Below are 22,248 nucleotides of genomic sequence, written 5' to 3'. Positions count from 1 at the left end.
GAAGCTGACACTTGTGTATTATGATATTTATACTGATGCACCTTTTGATGAAAAACCATTTTCTTTCCCTACTTAACAGGCAGCTTCCTTTATGTGGTACTGAGAGCTAGACAATGAACCCCAAGTGATTGTAATACTCTCCAGACACTTCAATTATGTCACTTTTTTAGATTTCTGATGTGGAACAGGATCATCCAGCCTGCTTGAGCAGCCATCCTCCTCCTTTTCACAACATTTAAAAAGTTTTCTTGAAAGGTGAAGTTGTTTCAAATGCTCTAAATGTTGAACCAAGAATGTCTGGGTAAATCAAATAGCAGAGACGCCTTATTTATCAGGAAGTGAATGAAGTTGTGATGGATTCTTGTATCATGAACAAACTGGTTGTCTTCCCATCATCCTGGAAGTGTCCAAGTTTCATAGCATATACCTCTGGGGCAGAAGGAATTCAGCATGTGAAAGCTGAATGTGTTGAAAGTTCATTTGTGTTTTTAACTTAAAAAAAAAAATATTTGTGGAAGAGCTGTTGTGCATACTCTGATATGAAGGAATGATGAACAGTGGCCAAGAATACAAAGGTCCTTTGGCTTTGTTGCCTGGCTCTGGCATAATTGTATGCTGAGGCTCTCCAGGACAGCTCATTTATTGGAAAGTACACCTGCCTGTTGCAGAACTGTGGAAATTAGGCATGCTAGCTTGTTTTTTTTTTTTTGAGAAATGGTGGGGCTGCAGGGAAATGATGAGGCTTTGCAAAACACTGTGTAAAGTTTAAATCAATGGGTAGTCTGGCACTGTGGCACCCAGAGCCTCCAAGGACTGTGATTCAGTCCCAGCTGCAAGCTGGCACCTATGGCGTGGTGGTCAGGACATGGACATCACTCCTGTTCTCATCAGTCTGGCTGGAAGAGATGAGAGCAGCTGTGCTGGTATGCCTCACCAGTACTGCTGGGATATCTAGGGGTGGGTCCTGACACTGAGCAGTACCCAGGCTTGGCCCTCTCCTGCCTCATGTCACTTAACCCACCTCTTCCACCTCATTGTTTGCTCAACTTGTGGAGTAGACTCTGCACAAAGAGCTCTATCTGAATTCATATTGATCATCTTCTAATGTGGGCTTATCCCACTGTGTAGAAAGAATAGAGGTTTTTAATTGAAGAAGTAGAAAAGAATGTGGTGATTGCATTTTCAAAGCTATAGGAAATGTAGATGTGGTACTAGGACAAAGTGTGTTGCAACTGGTCATTGTTGGTGGCAACACTGAATGAGATCCAGGTGGGTTAAAGCTCTGGCTTTTCCACCAAAGCAGGTGCCTTTTGCCCTTGCATGGTAGGCTAACAGGCTGGAGTGCTGGAGGTTGCTGTTGGCCAGCTCTCTTTAGCATCTTCCTTCTTGAAAGCATCTCTTTTGTTAAGGCACTGGGGAATAGAATGAGGAAATGAAACAGGTAAATATATCTTTACTCATCCTCCTGTTGCTGTGAAGGGAATTTTAATGCACCTTTGAAATCTGCATTGACACAATTCCACAGAGTCTGAGGTAACAGGTATCAATTTCTGTTGTGCTAGGATGTGACTCTTGAGATCAGCATGGCTGTGAGCCATTGGAAATATTTTACTTGGTATGAGGAGAGATAAATACCAGGGTTGTATGGCAGGTCTAGCTGAAAAATTACTCCAGTTAATCTCTGCTGAGGATTTTCAAAGGGAAGTGTTTGTTCTTGTGCCAAATATCTGTACCTGATATGTCTGACCTTGAGTGTTGTGTATTTCTCCTCTAAAATGTGAGATTTGAAATGCTGCTGGTTTTTTTTTTTTTTTTTTTTTTGGTTTGGTTTTTTTTTTTTTTTTTTTTTTTTTTTTTTTTTTTTTGCCTGAGAAGAGCAGGGCTGCACTTCTACTCTGTTTCAGTGCACCACAGTAAGAAGTGAGTGAAGGCAAGCAAAGAAAGGCCCTGTTCAGGGGTGAGAGAGGGGAGACAAGTGTGGTTCTGCTTTGAGTTCAAGTTACAGCTTCCATCCCTGGAGTGGCTTTATTTGGGTAGGTCAAGGTGTGTGCAACTGGCCTGCCAATCAGTACTTCTCAAATGCATTAAAAAATGTAAGATAGAACATCTCCACCTAGAAATTATTCTTATAAAAGTGTGGACATGTACACAGAGGAATAAAAAGCTTTGTGGGGAAAGTCTCTATCTGCTGGATATCACTGTAAAAACAGAAATGCTCAGTCTCTTTAATTTTTATATAAAAAAAAAGCCTCTCTTTAACAGTGTAACAATGTCTTCAGAATCCTTTAGGTTGTGGTCTCAGAGAAGAGGGACCAAATTATTGAAACATTTAGCTTTGCTAGAAGCAGAGAGTGTGGCTCAACCAGTGGACTACTGCAGACCTTATCTCTCACTACAGCAACCTGAAAGGAGGCTGTAGCGACGTGGAGGTTTGCCTCTTCTCCCAAGTCAGCAATGATAGGATGACAGAGAATGGCCAGAATTTGCACCAGGGGATGTTTAGATTGGATATTAGGAAACATTTCTTGATGAAGAGTGTTGTCAACCACTGGAACAGGCTGCCTAGGGAAGTGGTTGAGTCATCATTCCTGGAGGTATTTAAAAGATGTGTAGATATGGCACTAAGGAACATGGTTTAGCGGTGGACTTGGCAGTGCTGGGGTAATGGTTGGACTTGATGATGTTTAAAGGTCTTTTTCAACCTAAATGATTCTATGATTCTAGTTCTATGCTCTTTCTGAAGCTCTTCAACATTTAAGGAAACATGATGAAAATGTGTGTACATCACAAAGCTGAAAGCAAGGTCTTATGGATGGGAGCGAGGATATACTTTGGATGTTCTCTCAAGACAATTTTGAACTGAGAAACAGAGGTGGGAAGGAGGATTCTGTTTTGGAGGAAAAAAAAAAATCCTTATTTTTTTATTTCCTGTAATCCAGATCAAAATTTGTAATGACCTGAATGTTCAATCAGACTTAAGCTAAAATCAAACCCAAGTAGTGAGGTGGAAATGCATCATTCTATGGGGTTTCCTTTTATGTAGAAACAGAAAGTTTGAGCTGATGCTTGGCATGCAGAGCAGAAAGCAGAAACAAGCTGTGAAGTGGGTGAAAGTCACGAGATGGCTGAGCATAGGTTTACTGAAACTCTGTAGTACTGGGAGAATAAAAAGTGGGGGGCTTCACGCTCTGCATGGGGTGATCCTGTAAAGAGTCTTGAAGAAAAAGTTGCAGCAGAATGAGATGTGAAAGGGTGGATGCATGCACGCTAAAGAAAACTTTAAAAACCGGTTAGAATGAAAAAGAAATGAATCCACATACTTTGATTAGGAATGGGATTTTCTGCCGTTTCCCAGACAATGCTGGCATCATGTGGCCACTTTACTTAGCTTCCCTAGTACTAAAATATTTCTGAAAAATCGTTGCTTTCTCAGCATCTTTCTGATTGGGATTCCTAAAAAATAAAGCTCATGAACACACAAAATTAAATGCTCATGGACTCCTGGGGATGTCCTGTGCAGGCCTAAGAGCTGGACTCAATGATCCTTCCAACTCAGAATATTCTGTGACTGCTAAACTCAGCTGCTTGCCTTGCCTGGATGTCCTGTGACACTATCTCCATTTTCTAGAAGACTTGAGGAGTCTTCAATTGGTCACTTGGGGTCTTTTATTTTCTGACCACTGTTCATGTTTTTGAAGTGATCAGTCAGCCTCTTTTAACACACAGAACAGTTTTTAGTTGCACTTGACTTTTGAATCTAAATGAGAGGAAGAAATTTCCATGTGCATGGCAGGCTGTGGTGGGAGTGTTTTTCTACTGTGAGGACGTTTGTAAGGAGGGGAACAATGTTAAAGGACAGTAGGCTTGCAGGGAGGGAAAGAAACTGAAACAGCAATACTTCCCAAACAGGAAGAATGTGGGGTACAAGAGGAGAAGTGAAGCTCGTTTTTGAAAGACCAGGAGCAGGAGAGATGATGCAGGGTCCAGGGCATTCTGACACAAGAAAAAAGAGGAAAGAGAGCTGCTGTGATGCTTTTCATGTGCTCTCTGCAAAGGAGCAACATCTTGTTTAAGGATCTCAGAGGAGTCTTCTGTGACTGCTGGGAGAGAAAAACTGTGCATGTAATTCTGAGTTGAGCTGATTAGTTTAAAAATCAGGCTACATGGGAGTGTTTTGAAGAACGGAAACCTGAGTAGAATAGCATCTAATACTACTTGGAGTAGAATCCTCTTACACTGCCCAGGTTCAAAAAACTTTGCAGAAGTGCTCCTGGAGCTCAAGTAAATAATGCTTGGGTAGAGTAGCTTTAATCAATGATACCAGCAGCTTATTAACATGCATCTCAAGAAACCTGGCAGGAATAGAATCTGTTTGGAGGAGTTCCTCTTTGAAGTTCTGTACATCCAGATAAAATGGAAAACTTGGCAAAAAAATAAACAGTTGGAAAAGTATTTCTCCCAATTGTGTTTCAGATTGTGTAAGAGACAATGCAGCAATATTAAATTTATTATATGATAGAGCAAATGAATAATTGCATACAAGTACAAATGTACGGGGTAGTGGTGCATGCTTGTATATATTTCTGTATTTATAAACACTTGTGTATATATATATATATGCACAGAGACATTCTCAGGAAGTTTTTTAAAAAAACCTCATACAGGTAAAAAAAGAAATGGAAGTGTAAAATATAAAATGACTGATAGAGCTGTTCAACCTTGTAAAACCAAGCAAGTCACAAATAAGTGCATTGTGTCTGGATGCCTGATAGCAGCAAGTGGAAAGTCAGTTACTAGGAAACATGTGCCTCACTCCAAAGTACACAGTGCTTGCTCTATAAATGCAGACATTTGTTTAAATAAATATTGACTATAATTATGGCGCTGTCTTAATGGCTTTTATGAACTTTTTACTATGTGTTTAGGTGACATGAAATCTTTAATCTGAATTGATTGAGATTTAATGTTTAATCCTCTTCAGATTTGTTGCTCTTTGTTAAGATATTTGCTTGGATTCTGACAAAACTTCATCTGGGAGTAGGATACAAAATTCCATAATTCATGATAATAGAGTTACTTGGACATCTGCCTTTCATAGTATAAAACAGATAGTTAAATGTTTTTGCATCTAGGTGACAATTCAAAGCAGATAACTAAATTTCTTCTCCTTTATCACTTGAAATATAACTGCAGTTTCCTGGGAAAGCTTTCTTTATCTAGAGTAGACCCAGGAAAATCAGACTGATTGAATTCAGTACTGCAGATCCATGAATGCAGGCTCTGCCTTTCTATGGTAGATACTTTTCTGCAGCTTCTATTCAAAAGGGAAGACACTTTTATTTCTTTGGCTATACGTGGTTAAATATAAGGAGTAATATATGCACATATCTATTCTGTGTGAGGTTTGCTAGACCATTTGTTCATAAAGACTGCTCTTTCAGCTCTTATTCTTAGAAGTTTTGATAAAAAGACAGTAAAGATGTGTGCTGTTTTATGTGCTCTTTCAGTGCAATTTTAATCAGGAGACTGTCTGCATTGTTAAAAGTTGTTGGGCTGGGTACAAATTGAACTCACCAGTATGTGGAGGTTTTACTGTCAGGAGGATGACTTACTGGAAGCTATTAAAAACATTTTCCTGAGTGTTTTGAAAGGGTGTAAATGGCTGAAAAAGGAAAATTAGAAAATAAGTGTGGCTGGGGAGAAGAGAACACGCTCTTCTGCTTAAATGTGGAGTTAGGGAAAAGGTGAGCTTTTTGGTGGATTATGCTTTCTCTAACTGTAGCTTTGCCTTCTCAGTTCTCCTGGTTTGAAGAATTAGATATTCATTCCTTAATGTTTTAGAGGCTTTTGCATAGCTCTGTGGGTGAAAGTGGGATGTGTCATTTACAATGACCTTAATAATTTTGGGCCACAGTATTTCTGATGTCTGTGTAGCTTTACCAGAGCCATAGAGAGCACCCCCTGGCATATGGAAGTGAGATGCATGTTTGCAAGGCAAACAGGCTTGCACCTCTTTCTGCCACAGAATGAAACTTCCTTTGGTTGTGAAAGAAAAATAATGAGCTGGTTGAGGGTTTTTCTAAACTGTTACTTCCCCGTTTCACTCTGGTTCCTCAGTGGAGGCAGAGCAAGTAACAGCTTAAGATGTCATCAAACATGCTAGCAAGGCATACTTTATGTTCTCCAGAATGTTGTCTATGAGTATGCCTTGCAGGAAGGACTGACATATCACATACACTGTAAAAATATGTGCCAGAAATGGACAGTATTAAAATGTTTGTTGTTGCTGATTTCAAATCTAAATCTATTTTCCAGGAAAGAAGAAAACATGCTATATATTTTAAAATGTTTTTTTTTCCTTTTCATGGGGAGGAAGGAGGATACCTTCCCAGCTAATTCAGATCATGGTTTGCTACCTAGTTTGTTAAAAATTTAAAGCCTTAGGGGGTATGCCTCCAAGTATCTTTGGTGACAGAGCTCAATAGGGAGGTTTCAGCCCTAATTTTTGAATGAGAAACATCACAAGTAGAGTACATACTGAGTAATCAGCTCAAATGCCCCACAGAAAAGTTGACTGAGCTGAAAATGATGTGAGATTCCCCCATGAACTAAACCACTCTTTCCTTAAACTTCTAAAGAGGTCAGCACCCTGGCAATGGTAGGGGACTAAAGTTGCTCTTTAAAAAAAAAAAAAAAAAAAAAAAAGCAAACCAAAAAATCCCCAAGCCCCAGAGGAATCAGGATTTGTAAGACTGCATTGCTGCAGGAATTGTGGGTTTTACTTTTTGGGGAAGAGTGGATGGAAGTGGCAGAAATTCAAGATCAAAGCATTCTTTAAGGATAACTTTGTGTCTGCATTCAGGCTGAATACCCTACTTTCCTGGGTTGTATCTGTTACTACTCAATGTGAGGACAGGCAGGGAGGAAGGTGGTGCTTAGTTAAGTTCATGAGAATTTAAAAGTCCTGATTCAATACATGTGAGGATCAGCAGGAAAGAGAACTGCACTTGACTCAGGTTGGCACTATGCTGGCAGAATGCCTGCTCAGAAGGAGACAATGAATAGTGAGATACTACCTCAGCTCTGGAATGTGGGGAAGAAAGGAGTGTTGAGGGAACTGTGGGACCTTAAGCAGCCATTTAGACAGGCTCAAGGTTTTAGATCTCATGTGGAAGGTACAGACTGGCAGAAACACGATGCCTGTCCGTTTGTTGCACTGCTCTGCAGCAGAAGAGCAAGCAGGTGTTAGGGCTTGGGCCAGCTGCTTTCTGGTAGCCCTTCTGGTTGCCTTGCTACAGGTGAGGCCTTGCCTGGCCCTCACCAGGTGGATTTGGTCTGTGGGACTGGAGGCTGATGGAAAAGCTTGCAGGGCTGCTCTGTAAAATGCAAAATATAGACCAACCTGAGGGAAAGAGTGTGGGATCTATGCCTCAGTGGTGAGGCTTGGGAATAAAAACAGGTAATTCCACAAAGGGTAGCAGGTGTCTTATGGATCCTGGCTGTGGATTGACTTAGTGCTGTTGAAAAGTAATTGGAGGGAGAGTTTAGTATCAAAAAAAAAAAAAACCAAAAAAACAAAAAAACCCACAAAAAAAACCAAACCCACCCTGGATTTTCTGGTAGAGGCATGTAGGATTTTTTCTGCTAAATACATCCTTTCTCTTTTCTCTTCTCTATCTGTGTTTCTACCTCATTCCCACCTTGTAATATATTTAATATTTTTAAACTTTTCTTTTGTGTCCTTGCCATGGCATGTGCTCTTTTGAGCAAGTCACTGTGAGCTTTGTAAGCAGTGTTCCTTGTTCCCCACACAATTGCTCTGCTGCAGTGAGGTTTGTGAAACTGAATTTTTTTGCTGCTGCTGTTCTCTTTCCTCAAATATTTATCATAAGATATATCAAGGCTGTAATGAGATTTTTAAATTTAAGAGGTGGAGTGGGTAATGGAACATGTGAGACATGGAGCTCTTTTAACATCCCTGAAAGAAATCTGGATATTTGGTGTCTCTAATGTTTTTTCCTTGGTATGCTTGAGCTGTCTGTAATTTATAATCAATTCAACCCTTCCAATATTTTTAATGAGAAAAATACCCCTAATCGATAGCAATATTTTCAATCTAGTGTATCTTACCCTGGTAATAAAAACATTCTACAATATTTTAATCTAGTATTATGGAATACTCTCATGTATTTTTTAAAATGAACATAAAGGCTGAATGCTGGAAGATGCTCCATGAAAACAAATTGTATTATTAATCAAACCAAAACACAGAATTCCTCACTAGGAATAGTGATTTTAAAATGCCCAAGACAGTCTTTATTTGAAATGTTACAGAAAATAACAGACTGAGAAACTGTGTACTTGGTGTTTAATTAACTTGACAATGTAAGTTCAGAAGCTTGTTAGATGGATCAAAATGTAACTATAGGATGTAAGAGTATGTTGGCAACATAAGTTCATTTATGTGTTGTCCAATAATAAATTTCAACATAGATTAATAAGCACCTTCTTAATTAAAGTCTTCCCTTGTTGCATGCTGAAATGGCGGATGCTAAGTGCCATTTCCATTCATTGTCTCCCATTAACTCCAGCACTTGCTCTTCCTTATGAGCATTATCTGTCACACAAAGAAACCAGGTTTTAACCATGAACCATGATTTTTCTCTTAGCACCTGTCATGGAGTTGATTTTTTTTTTTCTTTTATTCTCTTATCTAAATCCAGGCTGTATTTTAGCCTTCTGTGGCTGTGAAAAGGGTGCAGGAGATTTAAAGAACTCACTGAAAGTAGGCACCAGAATGGCCTTGTCCACTTTGTGGTTTTGCTCTGCATCCATTTCAAAAAAGCTACTTTGTCAAAAGGTCCAGCTTGTGGTCTTGCAGTAATGATGGATAGTGGATGACTGGAGAGGAATACAAGGACAGGAAAAACCTATGATGATGCACTCCTGTTATGTTGTGTCCAAATCACATTGCTGTGACTTTGTTCAAGCTGTGGATCCCCACGCTACTGAAAGCTACTTCCATAATTGTCCTCTTGGATTAGCAGATGTGCTCTCCCCTTCTGACATCACAGCAGCTCCAACTCAGCAGAGGCCCAGCTCTGCCCTGACACTGCTGTTTTGGTGATGTCCTCACCACTTTAGCACTGGCTATGTCTAGTGTGGTGGGGCCACAGGCTAAGTCAAATATATGTAGTTTCTTTGCACCTGACAAAAGAATCTTCCCTCTTTTTTAACTTTATAGCAAGTTGTGTGGGATGGATTGTAGTACAGTTCTGGCACCCCTCTAACACCAAAGTAATGTAGCATGGCCTGGCTTAGATGGGACCTTAAAGTTCATCTTGTTCCAACCCCCCTGCCATGGGCAGGGAAACCTTCCACTGGACCAGGTTTTCAAGCCCCCATCCAACCTGCCATTGAACACTTCTAGGGTTGGAGGGTCTACAGCTTCTCTGAGTAACCTGTTCCAGTGCCTCAGCACCCTCATTGCAAATAATTTCTTCCTCAACTCTAATCTAAACCTACTTGGTTTCAGTTTAAAGCCACTGTCCTATCACTGCATGCCCTTGTAAGAAGTTCCTTTCCAGGTGTCTTGTGGGTCCCCTCAGGTACTGAAAGGCTACGATGAGGTCACCTCAGAGCATGTGCTGGGCTTCATCATAGGACTAGGGGTGGCAGTTTTAAACAAAGGACGATTGATTTGGAATAGATGTAAGGAAGAAGTTTTTTAAATGAGGGTGGTAAACCACTGGAATGGGTTGCTCAGAGAGGTGGTAGATGGCATTCCTGGAAACATCAAAGGTCAGGTTGGACAGGGCTCTGAGCACCCTGATCTAGTTGAACAAGTCCCTTCTTCTTACTTCAGGTGGGTTGGATTAGATAGTCTTTAAAGGCCCTTTTCAACTCAAACTATTCTATGATACAACCCAAAAAAGCAAGGGAGGATAGTGAGCAGTAATCTTGCTCCTATTCAAGTACCATTTAATACCTGAAGCAAATGTTTAGGACCGCTTCCATGCTGCTTTATTCTAGTAGGGCCCCTCTCTAAAAGAAAGTGTCTTACCTACACTCACCTGAAGAATTCAGGTCAGGGCTGTCCCAGAATCCCTGTTCTGGGCAGTGGGCTGCCATGGGGGATGATGACAGGATACCTGTGGGGTTTGCTGGGCTAGGGGAAGGGAGGTGCCCTCAGGACACAGGGGTGGGTTGATAACAGTGAGGGCAAGCAAAGGTTTTCCTGTTGCTCAGATCTCAGCCACCTGACCCAGGTGCATATCAGTGTTATCTTGCAATATCCAGAGCTGCCTCTGCTTTGTATCTTCTACTAGTCATTAAGCCCTGTTTTTAATGGGAATGGTCCTGTCTCTGTTGGTACAAGGGTACCAAGTGAGCTGAGTGTGGCCCCTAGTGGTCTCTTAATATCAGATACTGAGATCCAGGGCTTTCTGGGCTGCTGATCTGCTGGGGCGTCGGTGCTTTGTGTAAATTAGGGTCTGCAAATCTGTGAAAGAAAACGACCACCAGAGAGCTGGGATAAAGAAGTTGCTTGCTATCATGCACCTGCTCAGGTGAAGTCCAGCAGCACTGAGGGCATCAGTACTGCACCAAAAGAGCTGCTACTATGAGATGTGCTGACTTCTCAGACTGGTGCCAGAACTGGATCTCACTGCCATAGCATTGGTACTTTTGTTAAATATACAGTAGAAGCTTTCAGTAACCTAAAAGTTACAATAGATGAGAATGTTTAGACAAGGACAAAGTAAATATTAAACCACAGAAGTTGTAATTTATTAATATTTACTTCTCTAATTTGCTGAGCTCTGTTGTAAGGTCTTTGGCCCTCTGAAGTTTCTTAGCAGCAGACATCTGGTTTGGGTGTCAGAAGATGTAGTCTCAAAATCTCCAGCCCATCTCACTTGGTCTATAGCATGTTCTACTGTCCTCTACAAGAGAACTGCAGAAGCAAAACTGCTCACTCTGAGTGTACAAGGAATTAAAGGAAGCCCTAGCCCAACAGGATGCATTCCCTGAAGGACAGATTTAAATGATGAGCAATAACCATGGTACCAATCAGCTTATTTGTTTATCTGTGGTCTTTCATTTTAATCCCAAGCAGTACAAGCAACTAGCAGATAAGGCAAATCAAGTGGCATTTCTGTTTTGCTTTTAGTTTCTGGGGGCTTTGTGCTTGGGGAATATGTTTCCCACCTTTCATAGATCCTGCAACAGATGTGTTCACACCTGTGCTTGCCCACAGCTTTGATGTCTTGACATTGAAGAAAGTTATTCCTCGTGCCTGTTAAGTACAAAACTTTCTTTGCAGTAAGAAACTTGCACAATTCTGTACTTTCTGGTCTGTGGTCCTTATTCACAAATATGAGCAAACTGTAAAATTGTGCTGGTGAAAAGTGAACCTTCCCTGGACATCCATCATGCCCCTGACTCAGATGTTATTTCCCTCTGAGGTATCTGGCCCTGCTTCAGCTATGACTCAACTGTTTGTGCCACTGTACAGCACAAATAACAGCCTGGCCTACTGAGAAAAGCTGAAACTGCCACTGATTATATATTAGTATGCTGCAGCTAGGCAGCTACTTTGTGAGAAGCTGAGTCATGACTGCAGCTGGCCCAGAAAAGTCTGAGGTCATTGGGAATCAGGCATGCTGCAACTCACACTCCTCCTTTCTCCAACCAGGGCTCTTTGTCATTTGAGTTCTTTAGCAGCTAGGGAGAGCCTTCCACACCCTGCAAGAGACAGAAACCTGGGAAACAAAAAGGAGCTTAATTCCCCTTCCATCTGCTGCAACTTAACCTGCTTGCAGTGGTCTCTGTCCTGTGATTTGTGCTGAGCACTGTAAGCATCATGAGGGTACATTTGAGTTTTCAGAAGTGTGTAACACAGAACCCATAACAGTGTTTCTAAAAACCGGCTCGAGTATCTGTCTATCAAGGCTTTCTAAGAGTGTCAGTTGACTTTTTTTCTTCATATAAAAAAGGTTTGATTTTTTTTTAATCACTTTTTTGTACTTGTCTAACAGGGACATGGATGATCTCACTGGTGAGGTTAGGCACCCTTGGAGAAAGGCGATGTGACGATGCTCTGAAAAAAGTATACCTTTTGCCTTTTTTGTTTTTTCTTCCTGTTTGAGAACACAGTAAAAGCTTCAGCTGCTTTATCTTTAGACAGAATCTGCCTCATCTCTGCTTTTTAAAGCTGTGCCAAGAAAAATAACTTCTTGAAGTTTGCCTGAAAAATACAGTAGAAACCATCTTAATGTTAATATCTGCAGACTTTTATTTTTCTTTGCAATGAGACTGGGAAATGGTGATGTCTCAGATAACCCTGAAAAGATATGGCTGGCAAAAGCTGGCTCGAGTGAAATTGCTAAACTGTATTTTAGCCACAAAAATCTTCCCTGATTCCTACAGAGCTTGTGAGGTTGACTGTGAAGAATCATGTTTTCTTCATATGTGTAAACAGCACTAGGAATAAAAAAAATGGCTGACTAAAAAGTGTCAGTAACTGGCAAACTGGAAAAACTGCCTCCCTGTCTGGCCTTCCTGGGGGAGCTGCTTTTCCTGGTGAATAGGCTGTGCTCTCACCACCTTCTGTGAGCAAATGCACGCTCAGGAGAGGCAGGGTGGAGTTCACTTTAACCTGCATATGCAGGATGACACAGATCCGTCTGGGGCTGGGAAAGGGATCTGTGCAAGGGAAAGGATAGAGAAATAGGATACAAGACAGGAAAGCAGACCTTTGAGCAGTGTTTTCTAGTCTATCTGTTCCTCACAGGCATAAACTTAATATGCAACTTATTTTATAACAAGAAGCTATAGTACCTTTGAAGTCCCTTAACTGAAGAAACTTTTGTTACATTTGCCTCTTCTCTGCTAGCTCAGATCTTGGTTGTTCTCATCTGGTATTCTAATTTCTATATGAGTGGATGCTTCAGGGAAAGGCAAGAAATAAAATGAACACCTTAAAATGTAGTACAAGTGTATAAAGTGTGGAGAGCTATGTGTGAGAAATGCTTCCTTCTCTGCAAGGGTGATCTGCCCGTTCAGTGAAGCATGAAATTTGGTTATCATCTTATTCCAAACTTTCTTATAGGCTGTGGAGCTGAAAGCATTATTAATGTAAATAAAATGATTCAGCCTTTCCTAGGTAACATAGTACTCTTTAATTTTCAGAGGCAGAGAGACCTGCAGATTGGTTCTGTGCATCCAAGCTGGCAATTGTTTTTTGCCGCACAACTTGCTTTCACAGTAGTTAAGGGATAAGGGACCCACAGAAGGTCTCATGTTCTGACCCAGTGCATATAAAACTGAATGCTTTCAGAGACAGTGTTTTTGGTGGGTTTTTTATTTCTTTTTTTTTTTTTTTTCTTTTGTTGTCGTTGTGTGCTGGTCTCTTTAAAAACAAAATCCCTTGCGTGTCTGGTCCGAAGCATCCCTTTTATCGTGGCAGATCAGATACACATGGTGTGACTGTCAGAATATTTGTCAAATGCCTCAAGCCCAGGCTAGTCTGTACCCTGGGCTGGCTCTGCTGAGTGCTGGGCGAATGAGCAGGATCAGAGCTGCAGCCGAGCCAGGCCCTGCAGATGGCAGCAGAAGAGCACTGAAGGCAAAACCCTGTCTGCTCGGTGCAGCACCATCCCTAGCTTTGCCTCAGATGGAAAACTTCAGGTATTCTCCATTGAATCCTTCTGCGAGGGTAAAAAGTGAGGGCAGTGAATTCAGATATTCAAACCATGCGCAAAGGTGTTGGAGTTCAATTCTTTGCTGACAAAAAAATAACACTTTGGAAGAAAGCGAACTGTAAAGAGACAAAAATCCTTAAACACAAAGTGCATGTTAATAATGTATTATAAGGTGATGTCCTCTCAGTGTGTCCTGTTATTGTCCTGAGTAAATACTGACAAAGGAAGCTGTTGTTTCCCATCATGGGGTTCCTAACTGTGGTTATGATGAATGCTCTTGTTCCCATTCTGAGCTCAGGGACGCCTTTGGCCATACAGACTGGGAGACACCTACTTCCAGAGTAGCTCTAACTTAATATTTAACAATTTCTCCCTTAAGGCATGAGATCAGAAGCCCTCAGACAGAAAAAGTAGTGAAGTAACATAATGAATGGCTCTTTGACTGTTGAGTATCAGGGGCTGTTGCTGCTGCAGCTGAAGGTGAATTGCAAAAGCTGTAGGACTCTCAAAATACCTTGTCCTCATTGCTGTTCTCCCGTATGTGTTACAAAGTGAGAGGCAGGCTTCAGCTCTGAATTTCCATCACTTCCAGGGTGAAGCTTATTCTAGGAAATCTTCAGCCAGCTGCTGAAGCTAGTTATGAGCCTGTTTTGCATGGCTAGCTTATGTGCCACGATCTAGCTCTGGGTGTCTGTTATGATTATTTATATTGTGGGTGAATGTAATAATTCTAGCAGGCTGAAGAGGCCATTTACTGTATATAATAATGGTTGATTTTATTTGTTGGTATGTTTTACTGTTATTAAAAGCTCTCCCAGCAATGGATCTAGTGTTCTGGTATCAATCAAAATAAGATGGCTATGAGAAAAGGTTATTGCCCATGCAACACAGCTCTTCTTCAGCAGTATTTTTATTATGTATTTTTATACACATGCAGATGGTAGTACATAACCTCTGGGAAATGAAGACAAAACAGAGTACTTGCACTCTTTTCAGAAATCATACTAATATGCCAATTTTGTCTGCAGTCATGTTTCTGGTAGTAGTTTCTTACAATAACCATAATAATTGAAAAAAAAGGGCAGTGTTCTATATAATGGGGTTTATTGGGCATATTGAGCAATAATACACAGCTCAGTGAACCTGTGTGTAGCCAAATAACTCTAAGGTGTGGATGTAGTACTTGCTGTCTTGAAAACGAGCTTAAAAAGGAGCCTGTTTTAAGCATAAAGGGTAGCAGGATGGGTGCTTTGCTTCATGTCTATCACCTTCCCTGTTGATCTCTAAAGCACCAGACAGGCAGCTGGAAGGTATATTCCCCCCCCTCTCCCCCATATATTTGCTTTAAATAACAGAAAGCTTCATCTGGCTCCTGATAGTTCACAGCACTGTCAAGTCAAAATAGTCAAGTACTTCTAGCCAAATGAAATGTGGTGAGTCTCAGTAGTGCCATTGTGTTGCTGGTTGCCTGATCCAAATTGGTTTGATATTTAAGGCTGTCACAGTACCAGTGTGTAGGAGCAAACAGAGTGGATCCCAATACAAAAGTTCACCTATGGTATGAGAAATGTAGAGTTTAATCATGTAGGTTTGGCTTGGATAGAGAGTGGACAAAAGAACTGTCTCGGAATAATACCTGTTTCTTAAAGGATGTTGCCAGATGTCCTAAAGTATTTTATGGTTGATCTTGATCTGTGTTGCTTAAAATACTTACAATTTTGAGAGAATGACATCTGTAGTGGTGACAGCACTTCTTGGCCCAAGAAATATCTGGATTCGGAATTTAGTTCTGATAAAGGATTCCAAAATTTTGTGTTAGGGTAGCAGATCAGCAGAAAGGACAGAAGGTAGGTCCCACTGTACATTAGCTGGAAGTTAGACACTTCTCTTGGAAGTTGATCTAGTCACAAGGATCCATACATCCAGAGATGCTTGGCTGTGTTTTGTGCTCAGTAGCTGTTCCAAGCACTGGACCACCCTAGGCTATGCAAGTGCAATCACACTGAAACCATTGCTTTGTCACAAAAATCTTAAGATTTTAATTCTTTGAGCTCAGCTTTTTGCCTCTGTTTAAAGTAGCCATCAGCTGGTGAGGAGAAGGAAGTGGCTGACTTGCCGTGGATTGAATGGAGTATTAAGGGAGTGACCTTTGCAAGATTGTTTTCAGAAATATTTCTGAAGTAATGTTCCCATCTTTGTTCCTCTCATTTTAGACCCTGGCCTTGAAATATGCTCCTTGAACGCTCTCAGAAGCTCAGTTAGTTTTCATGTTGCAGGTCATGGAAACTGGAGTCTGCCCATGTGGTCAGATATGATTATTCATTATTGTGGGTGAATGTAATCATTGTAGCAGTGACAGCTGTGTGCCTGTGTTGCTCATGTGCTGCCCTACTTCAACTTGAGTTACTTCTCATCCAAAATCCGTTTTCCATGTTACCTTAGCTTGGGACAACAAGCTGATATGGCACCTTGCAGAGATGTCAGTGTGCCACAGTATGTAACAATGATGATGTCTGTCCCTGTAGCCTGGCATTCAATCCAAGAACTCTGTCTTAGGTGGGATTTTGTTTGTGAGGTGTGTCTGTAAATTCAGGCACTGTTGACTGGAAAAAACAATACTGGCAATTTCTAGCAGAGTACAGAGGTTGGCACTGAGGCAAGGAGCATTGGAGTTACTTGCGATAAAGTTTTTAAAACAATGGGACTTCCCTGAGTATCCACTATTTCCAGAAGACCTTGGGGTGACTCCTTTGTTCTACCTCTCCCTGCACAGCATCTTTGTACAGGACCATTGTAGGAGTGGAGGTTACAAAAGGTGGAGAATACCTTGAAATCACGTGGGCCATCTTGTGAAGACAAAATGAACTCTCTGAGCCAGAGAAGTGTGTTTTAGATGAAGACAGCAATACAACAGGTACAGACATGAATGGAAATGAAATTCACAGCATTTACAGTGGCTTGCCACCAAAATGGGAGAACTAAGTGGGCCTGGAAAGTGTGTTCTGGAGTCTATACTGCTGAGAAGTTACAGAAGATAGTCATTGAGTGTACTGCTGCTGGATGTTAAATTTACTGGGCTCAAAAGAACTGCAGGGAGCTAGGAAATGAAAAATAGCTTGAGAAACCAGGAACGTCACGTGTGATAGAGAGAAATAGCATGGAATAGAAGGGAAGAAGAAAAATATAACTCAGCAGAACAAGTATGAGATACTTTGCTTAAGCAGGAACAATGAATTGCACAGAAGCAGGATGCAGGAGTAACTCAGTGGGTATAATTCGGGGAGGGGAGTAAATCTGGTCTCCCTTACAAAAGAAGAAGTGGGGAATGGTAATTTATCACAAGTAGCATATGCCTCAGTAGTGTTATGACACTAAGAAAAGAGGTATATATGTTACTAAAGTGTGTAGTAGACAGGACTACAGTCAATCAGATGTGCTGAGCAGATATACTGCTTCACATTGCTGTCCTGGCACTGCTGGAGTTCTGTGAGCTATTCTGTGTTGAGGGTTCAGGAAAGATGTGATCTCCTGGGGAGGCCCCAGCAGAGAGCACCATCAGAGAGCTCAGCCGTCTGGCAAACATAGCCTGTGACGGGTTGGAGCAAAGCAATGGTGTTTGGCTCAGAAAATGGCATTCCTCTGTAGAGTGTTGTAGAGAAGGGCAATGACGTATTCCCTATCTCTGTGGTGGGTACAATGAGACCTGATGGACCTGAATTGCTGCCTTCAGTTTAGGCAGTGAACCTGTGTTCACTGCCTAAACAGTGAACAGAAAGAAGAAGTACAGAGTACTTCTAGAACTTCTTCTCTGTACTAGAAGTACAGAGAAGAAGTTCTTCTCTGTAGAGTAGAGTACTTCTTCTCTGTACTAGAAGAAGTACAGAGTACTTCTAGTACAAGAACAGAGTAAGCACCTGTCAACAGTGACACCAGAAACCCACAATCTCCCTGTTATTTGGGGGCCTCTATAATTTTTTATTGGAGTGCTGTCTCCATCTTTCATAATTTTTAAGACGTGTTGGATATCCCCCCGGTTTGGAAATACACCTCCACACTGTGCAAGCCCAGCGGGGCTCGGCCGCTCTTCCTTGCCCCTCTGAGACCCTGGCAGGGTGCAGGGACCAGGGGTCGCTCCCGGGAGTGGGGCGGGCGCCAGGGGCCGCTGCCGGACCGGGAACGCGGGCCGGGAGCCGCGGCGCTGCCGATCCCCGGGGCGAGGCCGGGCCGGGCCTGGAGCGCCGGGAAGAGGCAGCGGGGCCGGTGTGAGGGTCACGGGGAGGAAACCAGGGCTGCTGCCCAACAGGGAAGCCCGGAAGAAGCTTCCCGAGGCAGGGATGTGCTGAGCTCTGTGTTGACAGGCATGTTCAGTTAGTAAGAGAAGTGTGAAAAATGCAGATTAAATGATTGGCTCTTTGCAAATATTAAATTGAATACTATATGTGTTATGGAGGGTTATTTTGTAATAGTGTATTCATGCTTTTTAAATAGTGTGTTAAATATAGTTTTAGGTTATAACAAAGTTAAAATAGAAACTATGCGATGTAAGGTATTTTTTTTACTGGCTCAAGAAAGGGATAAGATAATCAAGAAACTCTTCGCACAGAGATAACAGCAACAGGACACCTGAAGAGTTACTGCCTCCTTATCGGAAAAGACAAACATTCTTCCACCTTCTCTCTGTCTTTATGGAACCACCAGGATTAAGGGGAAGAAGTTGACAAAACCCAGAAAAGATTTGCAAGGAATTTATGCATAATGTATGAGATATATGAATATGCAACAGGCTGTTGCTTTTGACGGTTATTCCTTTAACCTTTTTTAATAACCCTTTTTGAGGGTTATTTATGTTCACAATGCATGTTTTTGGCAGCTTAGTGCCCAAAAACATCCAGACGTCCATAATTCTTTGCTTTTTATTGTCTCGTATTGTCTTAATCCTAATTGTCCAAATTTTTATTACACTAATTTTATTACTATTTCTATAACTATTTTATTACAAATAAACTTTTTAAATTAAAAAAAAAAAACAAGTGAATGGCATTTTTCACAAGAAGGTTTGCTGATTTTTCTCAGTTATTGTTCACTTTCCAAGCCTTGGAAAGCAGGAGCATGATTCCCTGGTCGAGCTTTGCAGTCCTACTATTGTTTTTCTTTGCTTGAAGATCCAAAGTTCATTATGAATGCTAGCCCCATTTTTCCAATTAGCTGTCCAGGCCTCTTGAGTATTACATAGCTGTCACTTTAGGTACTTGAGCACCTTTTCATACCTTCATGTTTTAGATTTTTTTCTGTTGTCTTTAGAATGAAATTTGAAGCATCCCTTAGGTGAATTTGAGAACTTAGTCATTGACAGAGTAAACTTGCCCTGTTTACTGGCCACTTCTGCTCTGAATTCTTAATACTGAGCACTTGAGTAGCTTAGCATGTGCCAATCTCAAATGCTATGTGACACTGTTAACTCTTATTGCTCAATATTATGAGAAGATGCAATTTTGTATAAGCCCCTTCAAGTCCTATCACCTTCTCAGGGGCTGGGAGCAAATCCTCAATATTTTATGCTGTTTTGCTTTGTTAGGTGGTAGGAAGAATGTTTGGAATGTACTCCAGGTCTCTGAGAGCAGGATTCTTCATGGTTGAAAGACCTTTTGGTTTGACTGCAAACTGGTCCCACACTGCAAAAATATCTGCAAACTGTGTCATCCCTTTTGTTCCCGGTAAATGAAAGGAAACATTTTGCTATTAATTCGCTTTCAACTATCTATACTTAATATGAATAATAACGATCTCATTAAGGGCTGACAAACCTGTCTATTTTAGAAACTTTATTTTAGCATGGGATGATTTGAATTTCCATAGATAAATTAGGTGCTAGCCTTGAGTAAGTACAAATTTGTAGATAATGAAAATCGGGATTAGTGAGAGAAGAGGTGAAAAATGGGGGTCAGATGCAAACCATCATGGGTCAGGCATGTCAGTTTTGCTCTTGGATTTTTGTGCTGTTCAAAAAAAGGTTTTTGATTCTGCTGGTTAGAACAGGTTTCTAATAGTTTGGTGAACTGAGCTACTCATTTCTAAACAGGGCCTTATCTCAGTGACAGTGAAAATTTCCTCACTTAACTAAAATTTGCAGATGAAAAGGTTTAAATATATACTGAGTGTCCTTCCAGCTTTATAAAAATGCTCCACAGACACCAAAAATAGGTGCAAGGAGTTCAATTTATTTTGTTTATATATATATATATATAAATGAACAGGGCTAATGTCTTAATTAATGTCCAGCTCTTTATTAAAAAGATCAACTGGGCAGGAGTCCTGAATGGAGCTGTAGCTTTCCCAGGAGGCCAAAAGGAAGGAGGCATGCAGGGTCTGTCACTGATGTCCAGAGCAGCAGCTGTTCCTTCTTCTTCCCTGTGGCATGACCGGTGGCCAGAGGATGAGGAGGCGTGGAGTGCAGAGTATATTGCTGGAGTCCAGAACAACAGCTGTCCCCACTCCTTCCCTGGTGTCAGCCCCAGGGGGCTCTGTCTCTTCCGTCTCCACTTGCCCCAGCCCACTCTAGTGTAATCGCTTTTAGGTGATGGTGACAGACAAAAGTTGATCACGGGTTGTGTTTCCCTCTTCCTCGGCTAGGGCATTTGTCTATCCCCCTCTACTGTGTTTAGTTCTTTATTTAGGGGTGTCTTTATTTAGGGGTGTCCCCCCAAAAATACTCCCATGATCCCAGGGGGTTTTCTTATTTCCATTTTAGTCTCAGAATGTTGGTGTGGTGGGGGGAAGGCAGATTATCTCTAGATAGTTTAGAGAAAACAAACAGAGCAATTAACTAATTAACATTTCAATATCGGTAGCCAGCAGTCATTCCAGTGTTGCCATGGGAACTAGGAAGGCCCTGCCCGCCTCTCTGGGGAACACCTGGAAACTTTGTTCATTACATTTATTTATTTATTTATTTATTTATTTATTTATTTATTTATTTATTTTTAATAGGGGGATATATTCCTTAATAATGGATAAATTCCTTAATTTGGGATTTCCTTATGGATGGTGCTTTAAGTATTAATGTCTGTTTCTTGTGCTCATTGCCTATCTTATCTTTTGGTAGCCATTTTGTATGGGTGATAAAATGGGGATTCAGCATAACAGCTTTGAAATGGAACTGTTATTCTTGGAGTAAAGTAAAGTGCTTGAGGTAACATGCAAAATTCATGCAGCTTCATTGTTCAAGGAATGAGATAATCATTAATGAGAAGTGCAGGATTTAGAAGTTGTTTCAACCTCACGCAGATTGCAGTGGTCCCCAGCTTGAGATCTTTTTGTGACCTAGTTAAGGGTAAATGCTGGAAAGTGTAAGTTTGCACACTTCTGATTTGAGCAGTGAAGAGCTTTATTTCTCACTGCTGGTGGAGCACCATTCATACAAGCCTGTACCTTATTAATGCACCATTATAATGATACTCTCAACCTATAGGTATTAAAAATTTTAAGAGATGTAATCCTTCTTATGGTTTTATTTTTGTTACATCAAAAACTACGTGACTTGTAAGTATTTCAGTGGGAATTATTTAGTACCATGCAGAAGAGAAGTCTGGTGTAGAGGACTCTCTCTTAGTTTAATCTAGGGGGTTTGGAGGAGAATCAGAGCCTAGAAAAACTATCTTGTGCTTTGAGTAACCGAACTTCTAAGCATTGCTGAAATTGAGCCTAATGTATCGCTCTCCACTGCTGGAGCAACAATAACGTAACCTGGAAGTCGCCTCTTAGCAGAGGCAGTAAAGAAAAAAGTAAAGATAGGCCGCAAAATTTCCCAGAAGATACAGTAGAGGGAGGGGTCTGATGACAAGCAACTTGCTTGTGATCTCTGGGTAGAAGTGAGGAATGCCTTCATTCCTTGGGGAGAACTATGGACTAACACAGGCTTCAGCCTTTGGGGTCAGCTGAGGTACATGGCTCTGGGACCTCGACTCTAGACCAACTTAATATTCTTTGAATTCTCTGTAATTACAGAGTCCACACACCACCAGTGACTCTTCTGGTAACAAGAGATCAGTGAATTCAAGAGCCATCTTCAATTTTAATTTTTACTGTTTCCCTTTGTGTAAGGTATCCCAGAAGTGCAGAAAGGAGTTTGTTCTAAAAGCATGGTCATGTTCCTCTGAAGACCTCAGGAATATAGCTGGAATTTGGCTGTTTGTTGAAGTTTCTTTTGTTATTTTTAGAACTAGGACATCCATCTGCTGAGATACTGAGACTTTATCCTGTATCTTGAAGGGAGTAGGGGGTGCATAAGGTTCCAACAGAGGGTTCATGAACCCCCACAGGAGTGAAAAAATGTAACTGCTCTCTTCCTTTGTTTCTGATATCCGCAATTTTTATGGCAAAAAGCTCATTTCCATTCAGTTTGAAGAGCCAAACCTTTGCTTTAGTTGTTACTTGAACCCAACCAAGCTGCTGCACCCCTGTTATTGTCCCCTCAGTCTCCCTAATAACTAAAACCCTAAAAACCAAAATGCATTTTGCCACTGTGATAACTTGCAGGTTGAAGATC

The 22,248-nt window shown here is 41.2% G+C and overlaps 1 protein-coding gene across 9 annotated transcripts in view; it reads left to right on the top strand.

The window, feature by feature from the left end:
- The first annotated feature begins 1,068 nt into the window (after positions 1–1,068).
- The window catches only part of ZPLD1 (zona pellucida like domain containing 1), an 88,129-nt gene continuing 66,949 nt past the window's right edge, over positions 1,069–22,248 (top strand). For 4 of the 9 annotated variants that reach the window (XM_068180871.1, XM_068180864.1, XM_068180863.1 and 1 more), the window contains exon 1: positions 1,069–1,441. The gene's annotated coding sequence lies outside the window, so the exon portion shown is untranslated. Of the gene's footprint in view, positions 1,534–22,248 lie in introns of all 9 variants that reach the window. The other 5 variants (XM_068180865.1, XM_068180870.1, XM_068180866.1 and 2 more) reach the window with 3 other exon arrangements.

Source organism: Anomalospiza imberbis, chromosome 2 (genome assembly GCF_031753505.1).
Source record: "Anomalospiza imberbis isolate Cuckoo-Finch-1a 21T00152 chromosome 2, ASM3175350v1, whole genome shotgun sequence".
NCBI lineage: Eukaryota > Metazoa > Chordata > Aves > Passeriformes > Viduidae > Anomalospiza > Anomalospiza imberbis.
The sequence above is the reverse complement of the archived record's forward strand: the minus strand, read 5'-3'. Positions and strand labels throughout refer to the sequence as shown.